This window comes from Physeter macrocephalus, chromosome 13 (assembly GCF_002837175.3).
Source record: "Physeter macrocephalus isolate SW-GA chromosome 13, ASM283717v5, whole genome shotgun sequence".
Taxonomy (NCBI): Eukaryota; Metazoa; Chordata; class Mammalia; order Artiodactyla; family Physeteridae; genus Physeter; species Physeter macrocephalus.
This window is the reverse complement of record NC_041226.1, coordinates 48887085-48897619: the sequence shown is the minus strand read 5'-3', so window position 1 is coordinate 48897619 and position 10535 is coordinate 48887085. Positions and strand designations below refer to the sequence as shown.

Sequence of the window (10535 nt, the reverse complement as noted above, 5' to 3'; positions counted from 1 at the left end):
TTGGGGTCTTTTGTGTTTCCATACAAATTGTGAAATTTTTTGTTCTAGTTCTGTAAAAAATGCCATTGGTAGTTTGATAGGGATTGCATTGAATCTGTAGATTGCTTTGGGTAGTAGAGTCATGTTCACAATGTTGATTCTTCCAATCCAAGAACACGGTATATCTCTCCATGTATTTGTATCATCTTTAATTCTTTCATCAGTGTCTTATAATTTTCTGCATACAGGTCTTTTGTCTCCTTAGGTAGGTTTGTTCCTAGATATTTTATTCTTTTTGTTGCAGTGGTAAATGGGAGTGTTTTCTTAATTTCACTCTCAGATTTTTCATCATTAGTGTATAAGAATGCCAGAGATTTCTGTGCATTAATTTTGTATCCTGCTACTTTACCAAATTCATTGATTAGCTCTAGTGGTTTTCTGGTAGCATCCTTAGGATTCTCTATGTATAATATCATGTCATCTGCAAATAGTGACAGCTTTACTTCTTCTTTTCCTATTTGGATTCCTTTTATTTCTTTTTTTTCTCTGATTGCTGTGGCTAGAACTTCCAAAACTATGTTGAATAAGAGTGGTGAGAGTGGGCAACCTTGTCTTGTTCCTGATCTTAGTGGAAATGGTTTCAGTTTTTCACCATTGAGGACGATGTTGGCTGTGGGTTTGTCATTTATGGCCTTTATTATGTTGAGGAAAGTTCCCTCTATGCCTACTTTCTGCAGGGTTTTTATCATAAATGGGTGTTGAATTTTGTCGAAAGTTTTCTCTGCATCTATTGAGATGATGATATGTTTTTTCTCCTTCAATTTGTTAATATGGTGTTCCACATTGATTGATTTGCATATATTGAAGAATCCTTGCATTCCTGGGATAAACCCCACTTGATCATAGTGTATGATCCTTTTAATGTGCTGTTGGATTCTGTTTGCTAGTATTTTGTTGAGGATTTTTGCATCTGTGTTCATCAGTGATATTGGCCTGTAGGTTTCTTTCTTTGTGACATCTTTGTCTGGTTTTGGTATCAGAGTGATCGTGGCCTCGTAGAATGAGTTTGGGAGTGTTCCTCTCTCTGCTATATTTTGGAAGAGTTTGAGAAGGATAGGTATTAGCTCTTCTCTAAATGTTTGATAGAATTCGCCTTTGAAGCCATCTGGTCCTGGGCTTTTGTTTGTTGGAAGATTTTTAATCACAGTTTCAATTTCAGTGCTTGTGATTGGTCTGTTCATAAGTATCCTTTTGTCAGTAAAACAAAAATTCAAAGTTTATAAGATTGTTTTGCACTTGATATTCCTCATACAGACTTTACTTTGAAAATTAAAGTTTTATTTGTTAGTGATTTACATATATCTTCATGCTTACTTATGAAATTCATGTACTTGTTTTAAAATTTAGAATTATTTGAATCCACATCTATTTGGTATAATTAATTAAAATCTAAGCACAAATTTGTTTCCCTATTTTAGTATATTCTGTATGTGAATATATTCTGTGTGACTATAATTTGGATAAAATTAAAAAATGATCCTAATGAAAATGACATTGGAAGATATGGTTCTGAGACAGTGTAATGTGTTTGTATATATATAAGAATATTGTTCAGTCATAAAAAAAGGAGGAAATCCTGCTATTTGTGACAATCTGGATGCAGCTTGGGGGCATTATGTTAAATGAAATAAGTCAGACAGAGAAAGACAAATACTGTGTGATCTTATTTATACGTGGAATTTAAAAAACCAAACTCATAGATAAAGAGAACAGATTGGTTGTTGCCAGAGGTAGGGTGTGTGTGTGTGTGTTTGTGTGTGTGTGTGTGTGTGTGTGTGTGTGTGTGTAGTGGGTGAAGGTGGTTAAAAAGGTACAAAATTCCTATTAGAATATAAATAATTTCTGGGGATGTAATATACAGCCTGGTGACTGTGGTTAACAATACTGTATTGTATATTGGAATGCTGCTAAAGGAGTAGATTTTAAACGCTCTTATCAGAAGGAAAAAAAATTGTAGCTGTGTGAGGTGATGTTTGTTAACTAAGCTTATTGTGGTGATCTTTTTGCAGTATATATAATACATATATAAAATCATTACGTTGTACACCTAAAACTAATACAGTATTGTATGTCAATTATATCTCAATAAAACTGGGAAAAAAATAGTTCTGAAAACTCCAAAAAGGGTAGGTCCTTCAAACGTTAAAGAACAGTAGCTTTTAAACTTAAGGCTTTATCTGCAGTGGTCAGTATTTCTAATGCCTCCGATTGATGTGTAGGCGGCAAAAATCGGAAAGGCTTTATTCCCGTCTTGCCCCTAGGTTCTTCTGTCCTGGCTATTGTAAATAGAGCTGCAATGAACATTTTGGTTCATGACTCTATTTGAACTAGAGAATGGACTTGAGGACAAGGGCAGGGGAAGGGTAAGCTGTGACAAAGTGAGAGAGTGGCATGGACGTATATACATTACCAAACGTAAAATAGATAGCTAGTGGGAAGCAGCCGCATAGCACAGGGAGATCAGCTCGGTGCTTTGTGACCCCCTAGAGGGGTGGGATACGGAGGGTGGGAGGGAGACAGATGCAAGAGGGAGGAGATATGGGGATATATGTATATGTATAGCTGATTCACTTTGTTATAAAGCAGAAACTAACACACCATTGTAAAGCAATTATACTCCAATAAAGATGTTTAAAAAAAGAAAATTAATGATATCCATATGAAATATAAATATATAAACATATCTAAAACCCAGTTAATTTTTGGAACATCCTAAAAAAAATAAAAATCGGAAAGGCTGACCAAGTAAATGACAAGGAGAGTGAAGCAGCTGCTGTTCTAGTCAAGCAGAACACGCCCTCACTTTACCTTTCAAAATGTAGTGAAGGCAAGATTAAATGAGCCAACAAAATATTCCATAAGCCCTTCGTTTTTAATTTTTATTCACTTTTTGGACAAAGCCATAAATCATGCTGATTATTTCAAGTTATACTGATGAAAAAGACCTGGTTACCCGACTTATTTTTATAATGAATTTTATTAGTGTCATATATACAACATAATGCCACATTACTCGAGTTAAGATTTCATTCCACCCCTCCATTAGCACTAACAGTAAAAAATTGGAGTAGAAAATTCATGATCTTGTGCCAGGACCAGATTTCTAAAGTTACTAATGAACTGGAATGGCAAAGCTGGTGTGGACGTTTGTTTTAAGTTTGTCAGTCTAAACTAGGTCTTGTATGCAGTGGATTCTTTTTAGCTCTATCTATAAACTACATAGTTTGCTTTTTTAAAAAATCATAAAGGCTAAGCACCATGGTGTACCAAAAGCAAAAACACCATGGTGTACCAGAAGCAAACAAACAAAAACCCACCTATCCAGTGTCTACAGAGGAGGAAAAGTGTATATGAGAGCAAAACTCTGTTTGAAAAAGTTTTCATATGGGACAGTAGTTCTGTGCCAAAGCTTAGAAAATGAAATTCCCTCGACCTTGCCAAACTATAATTATACCTGTATTATCCTATTTTTGTATTAAATATTTTATTTCCTTAGATTTATAAATTAGGAGAACTTTGACTAGATCTTAGTTGTTTTGTGTGTGTGTGTGAATCTTTATAAATTAGGAGAACTTTGACTAGATCTTAGTTGTTTTGTGTGTGTGAATCAGTTGGTTGAAATTTTTTTACCTCTCATACTAAATATAAGAAAGTAATGTTCCTTGCTAAATAGATGAAAGCAGTTATTTTACTGCTTTAAGATTTTAGGAAAGTTTAAAGAAAAAATGTTACTTTAAGTGTTTTTTTATCTTCTATTAAAAAAACCACTTACTGACTCTATGTTGGTGCCAAAATACAGACATCAAAATGAAATCTATGGCTTTGTAAACAATGATTTATAAATCTGAGTTATAAAAATGGCATTGTTTCCACTACTTTGGCCTTCATTTCCAAAACTGTGTCCCCTTAATTTCTGTTTAGTTTTGCTTGGCAATGACTCCTGAAATGTGATTTTTGTTTCGTTGTCTCTAGAGAGCATGTTTAGGCATTAATGACTGTAAATAGATACATAAAAGAGTTCTAATCTGTCTTGAGCATTAACATTTTTAGGTGTCAGGCTTGCTTAAAGTCGGGTACATGCTTTATTTTTTAACAGAATAATAATATAACATCAAGTTTACTCTTTGTGAAAGCAGTAGGTCTTTATAGATTTTTTTCTTTAAGTAGGTCAGGGTGTAGTTTTCCATTCCATAATAGTTCAAGTAATTGTACTAGGTTTCTGATTCAAGAAAAACACCCGTTTAGAACACAGCCAAGAATCTGGAATTTAGAAAAATTATCTTTGGAAGAGCAGCCCTGTTCATGCACCTGTAGAAAAAAAAAATCCCATAGATCCTTGAGAGCCTATTTATTCTAATTTTAGATACCAGTTTTACCCCATGTTTGTTTTGTTTTCCAGCTCTAAAAGTAGTTTTAAAGCAGCAAATTAGGAAGGGAATGGTTGAGTCATGGCTGGAGGCATCTGGAAGCCGCTGAATATGACAGAGGAACCTTCATCACAGGTTGGAAGCAATTCCTCATAAGGACCAAAGACCCTACAGATACATTTTATAGGAATAATCCTTTATAAACATTTTTCCTAAACTTATGGCATGTGACAAATTTACCATGCTGACTTGTAGGATGAGGCAGTAAAGTGAATGTGAATTTCTTTCTGCCCCATTTAACTCTCTCTCAGTCTGGGTCTAATGCCAACCACATAAGTTGGAAAGTTGAATATTTGCTCATTTGGAGAAGAAATGCAAAGTCCACAAAACATTTCCTGTTCTCAGCCATCTGATATTTAATTAGGGTGGCAAGGATATAAATAATGAAAATCAAAAAAGCTACGTGTGAAGTTCCAGGTATGCATTAGTCGATAGGGACCTGAGAGGAGGACTCTTAGCATGTTGGACAGTGAGGGGCCTTCTGTTAGACAGATGGCCTGAGTTAAGTCTTAAAGGAGACATGGACTTAGCCAGGCAGAGGAGGTGGAGAACCCTGCCCCAGGCAGCAAAATTAGCACTGACAGTCACTGAGAACCAAAGGAACAGGATTTATTTGAGTAGTACCCTAAGTCTTGAGGAGCTTCTGGTGAAGTGTGTCAGAGCAGGGGTCAGCAAACTCTTTCTGTAAAGGGCCAAATAGTAAATATTTTAGACTGTGCAAATCTTATGGACCATATGATCTGATGCAGTGGCTCCATAGGTAATACGTAAATGAGTGGGCATGGCTGTCTGTGTTCTATAATGACAGTTTCAAAAATTGTCATGTTGGATTTGGCCCTAAGTCTCCAGCTTGCCAGACCGCTGGTGTAGAGGTTGTGTAAGCGCCACAACCCTCTACTGCTTTGAGTAATTTTCTTGTTGCTTTTGTTAATATCTTCATAAGATTGGTCTGAATGGCATAGTGTAGATAGAATTAAGGAAAACTTTTATATACTTCCTCTTTAAAACTTTCTTTTTTCCTTGTGTTTTAAGTATTGTAGTTTTACTCTGTGTTTTAGTATCTGATATTTGCCTTCCATTCTGGAGATTCTAACATTTATTAGCATACTTACATATAGTAATTGCTCACAGTGTCTCATTACCTTCATATCTTTTGTTCTGTTTTCTTTTTGTTTCTTAAGTTTGTGTCACACTGAAAGCGTCACAGGAGAAGAGTAGCAGAAAACACATTGAATATCCAAGGGTCATAGACATAGACTTTACAAAGCAATAACATTGGAGCTCGCCCTTGAGGGATAAGTATAATTTTGCCAAGCAGTGAAAAAAAGAAACGATATTTTGGGCATGAGAAATAGCATCAGCAGAAATAAAAAGTCGTTAAAGGCAGTGCAGTACTCAGTGAACATCACGTATTCTAGAACATCAGAAAACCTGGAGGATATAGATCTATCCTGTTTTAAAGTATCTTAATTGACCATCTTAGTTGTTTCGTTTTTCTTGCAGCCTGTGGAACTGTGGAACGTTTTTGCCCTTCTGCAGAGGCTGTTTTCCCTCTCACAGCCAAAATGATTGCTTTTAAATGTAAATCACACGGTATCACACCTCTGGTCAAAGACTTTCCTACTCAAAAAATAAAATAAGAACTCCTTGCCATCTCCTAAAAGATCCTATATGAACTGACTCCTTACTCCCCTGTATGAACTCATTTTCTCCCATGTTTCCTGCTCTACCTCCACGGGCCTCCTTGAGATCTCGCGAGTGTAGCCAGCACACTGCCAGCTCATAGATCCTCTGGAGCACTCTTCTCAAGGATGTCTCCCTTATTTTATCCGGGTTTCAGATCCAATCTCACTTCATCAGACGAGCCTTCTGTGAATACCCAATCTAAGTAGAAGCTTCTTCCATGAAACTCTCTGGCCTCTTATCTTGTCTCTTTCTTGATAGAAAATCTCTTAACTCTGATGTCACTGTGGAAGTGGGACTGCAAAATAGTTGAAGACCTTGGCTGAGGAATTAGGAGAAAAGTGTAACACAGAGCAAATTCTGGATATTCCAGGCCAGAAATACTTTTAAATAATTAATAGAAGTTTTGCACCTTCTTTACCAGTTCTTCATTCCTCTTTAAATTTTGCCTTCTTAGAACAGCTCCCAAAGCATGTCAAAATGAGAAAGTCTGTTTTTAGGTGAGAAACATCAAATGTCTAAGGTTAAATTTTATGTCTATATCGCCTCTATAGGAAAATGTAAAAAGAACTTTCCCTTTTTATTAGCCTCTGTATAAATTTATGTCATTATTCATATAGAATGTAATTTTCTATTGTGAATAGAAGTAGTACCTAATTTAATTAAATTTACTTTGAGTCTATGCTTTTCCAAAACCAGCTATAAAGTCAGTGTTACTCTTATAATCTCTGAAGAGTCTAAGATTCACGAGAGATATCCATTAGCACCTTTTCAAATTTGAAGGTCAAGAGAAAATGCCAGTAGAGTTATTACTATATTATCGTGAGGTTCTTTATGACAGCTAAAATACTAAGAAAAGTACAACTAAATTACATGTAATAAGGATTTATTAACTAGATACACATCTCTCTGAGATAAAAATACCCCAGATCCAGGAAAGGATACATCAAAAAACTATTTTATATCAACTGAGCTGTTATATGTTCCATACGAGGCTCCCTGACTTTTTCTGGGGCACAGAATAAGGTGTGAGAGTTCTTTAGGGAGAAGTGAATAAGCACAGGAGTATTCGTAGTCATTCCTGGTTAACAGCTTAGCCAACTTTTTCCCTTCCCTCCCCTCCCCTCCCCTCCTCCTTGCCCTGTCGTCCTCCTTGCCCTGTGGCTTGTGGGATCTTAGTTCCATGACCAGGGATGGAACTCAGGCCCTCAGCAGTGAGAGCGCAGAGTACTAACCACTGGACCACCAGAGAATTCCCAAACTCTTTCTTTTTAAATCTTTATCTCTATTCACATATCAAACAGTGAACCATGATAGGGAAATGTTTGAGGGAGAATATGTCAGCAGTGTATCACTGAGCATGAAGTAGTAATTTTTTTCCAATTTTATTGCTTAAATTACATAATTATGCCTAAAGAAAAGTACTCTGGTCATTTTAGTTGTATGCAAGTGTTGCTCTGATGGCCTATGTAACTCTCTCAGGTGAGATTTAGTGTGCTGGGTCACCTGGATTTTATATTTGGCATGCACTTTATTCAAAATATGGGACATAACTTAGCATTATAAGAAATTGTATTACTTACGATGGTACAGGTTGTAGTAATAAAACAAACCTCCAACAGCAATGAAGGAAACAACTTAAAAAAAAACATGATTAATGAAAATGATTTGATGTTTTATTCTTTATAGACGATACTTCCAGTAGTATGGAGGAGTAAATACTCTGAAAAGTCATCCTACTGCAAAACAATTAGAGAAGAGAAAAAATAGGGGAGATTTTTCAGGTCCTTCCACCATTCCTAGTTGTTCCCTTCCCAGTCAACACAATGACACACACATACACATGCACACTAAAATATCAAGAGGTTAAAATTGGAATTACCCTGGGAACAATGTCAGTATTAGACTAGGGCTGACTGAGATCAAGAAACAAATAGAATTGTTAAAAATAAGAAGTAAAATTGACTCAATGGATAAACTACAATGTCAAAACTGAAAAAAAGGCAAAGAACTTCATAAAAATAGCAAGAAAAAGATATCACTTACAAAGGAAATACCAATAGAGACATCCAACTTCTCAGTATCAACAATGGCAGCTAGAAGACAGTGGGATAGTATTTTCAAAATGCTGAGAGAACATGTCAGCATAAAGTTGTGTTATCACTCACTAAAATTCTGTGAAATAGCTTCCGAAAATATGAGCAAAGCTCAGGACATTTTTGAGTGAACAAAAACCAAGAACCTAAAGTAAAGGACTTCCTAAAGTATTCAACTAAAAGATTCTGACATAGTAATACTTGAGGAAGAAATAGAATGATCCCAAAAGGATGATCTGAAATCTAAAAAGGAATGATGACCAAAGAAGTTGGTGAACATTACATAAATTTACACACAAATTTTCTTCTTGAGATACTACTACTAATATTTAATTTGTAGGATTTTTATATAATGACAGAACTGAAATGTTGGACTATCATAACATTTAAGTTTAGAGAGGATATTGGGAATTAGTTTCCTAAGGTCCTTATGTTATATCTCTATGACACTGTTAATTATGCTTGTTAAAAATTCAAGAGTAACTACTAAAAGAATAGAAGTACAGTACATAATTTCCAAACCCAGTAGAAGGGAAAAAAATGTATAAGACAAGAAGCAAACAGAAAAGTATAGGCATCTTTTTTTTCTATGTGTTTTTTTAACATCAGAAATGATAACAAATAGGTAAGAAAGGCAGAACAAATGGAAAGCCAAAAGTAAGATGATAAAAATAATGCCACATATCACTAGTTATAATAAATGTAAATGAATGTGATAAGCTGCATTCTGGCCAACCTCCAAGTTTTCCTGTCTGCCCCACGCAAGGGTGCATGCTAATCCAACCTCCAGAAAAGGACTTGACTAGCTGAAATCTTGATTTTAGCCTATGAGACCCTGTGCAGAGCACCCAGCTAAAATGTGCTAGATTCTTGACCCACAAAAACCGTGAGATAATAAATTTGTGTTGTTTTGAGCCACTAAGTTTGCAGTAATTTGTTATTCAGCCATAGAACACTAATACATTGGACTAAGCATGAAAGCCAAAAGATGGAGATTGTTAGTTTGATTTTAAAAGTGTAATTATGTATGGTTTACAAGAGAAATACCTAAACATAAAAACATATAAAGATTAAAAGTAAAGGAATAATGACAAGTTTACCATGGAAATGTATCATCATTCAGACTTAAGTACAGAAAATATAATTAGGTAGTGATAGAGTTTCACTACATATATTACATGTTATCAGGATTATATAACAATTATAAACTTATAGGCAGCTAAAAAAAGTAGCATGAAAATATACAAAGCAGAATTGATTTAAACATAAAAAAATGGAAAGTTCTCATACAGAGGGAGATTTTAGTATACCTTTGTCAATTATTTTCATGTCAGTAAGAAAAAACTAGTAGAGATAATGATGAATTCTATAACATAATTCATAAGGTAAATGGAATAGAATATATAGATCCTTGCATCAATAGTTTAGAAAATAAGCATTCTTTCAAAATTTTCAAAATTGTAAAAATGTAAAAAAGAATGCCATAAAAGCAAGCCTCATCAAAGTTCTGAAATTCCTATCACACAGCCCACATTTTCTGACCACTGCATTTAATTAGAAGTCAATAATGTAAAAAAAATGGAAATTTAACATCTTTATAAATAACTCATGAATCAGGTAAATTATAATGGAAATTTTAAAAATAATTAGAATTATATGATAATGCAAATACTATATATCAAAATTTGTAGGATGCTGTAAAACTGGTACTTATAACCTTAAAAGAGAATAAAGGCATATATTAGACAAGAAACTAATTATGGATGTTTGTTTTCTTATGGTTCATATAAGTTTAATATTTATTATGCTTACCTATATTAATTGCATTATTTTGCATATTTCAAATATTATAAAAATAAATCTACTGATACAATTCTTTTTTTAATATTGAGTGGTCTTTCTAATTTGGCAATAATTACTGTGTTCTCTTCTAATAAGTGTTCTTTTGCAGATGATATATGAAAAATTAAGATGACCAGTGTTGAAACAGATGACCAGTGCTGTTGAAACAGTGTAGTAAACAACATTTAATCTGCTCTTAATCATGTTTTTATTTTATATCTCATCATTGAAATTCCTAATTAAAATCTGATATTTAGCAATGACTAGATATTTGCAACATAATAAGGACAAGGAGCTATCGTTCTTAAAATTTCTCTTTAGATAATATCTAATCCAAAGGATAGTGTTTGTAAGTTATTTTTTTTTTAACATCCTTTTATGGAGTGTAACTGTTTTACAATAGTGTGTTAGTTTCTCCTTTACAACAAAGTGAATCAGTTATACATAT

The 10535-nt window shown here is 34.2% G+C and overlaps 1 protein-coding gene across 29 annotated transcripts in view; it reads left to right on the top strand.

Moving 5' to 3' along the window:
- The window catches only part of KLF12 (KLF transcription factor 12), a 589904-nt gene that overhangs the window by 397835 nt on the left and 181534 nt on the right, over nt 1-10535 (top strand). The gene's annotated exons all lie outside the window — the stretch shown is intronic.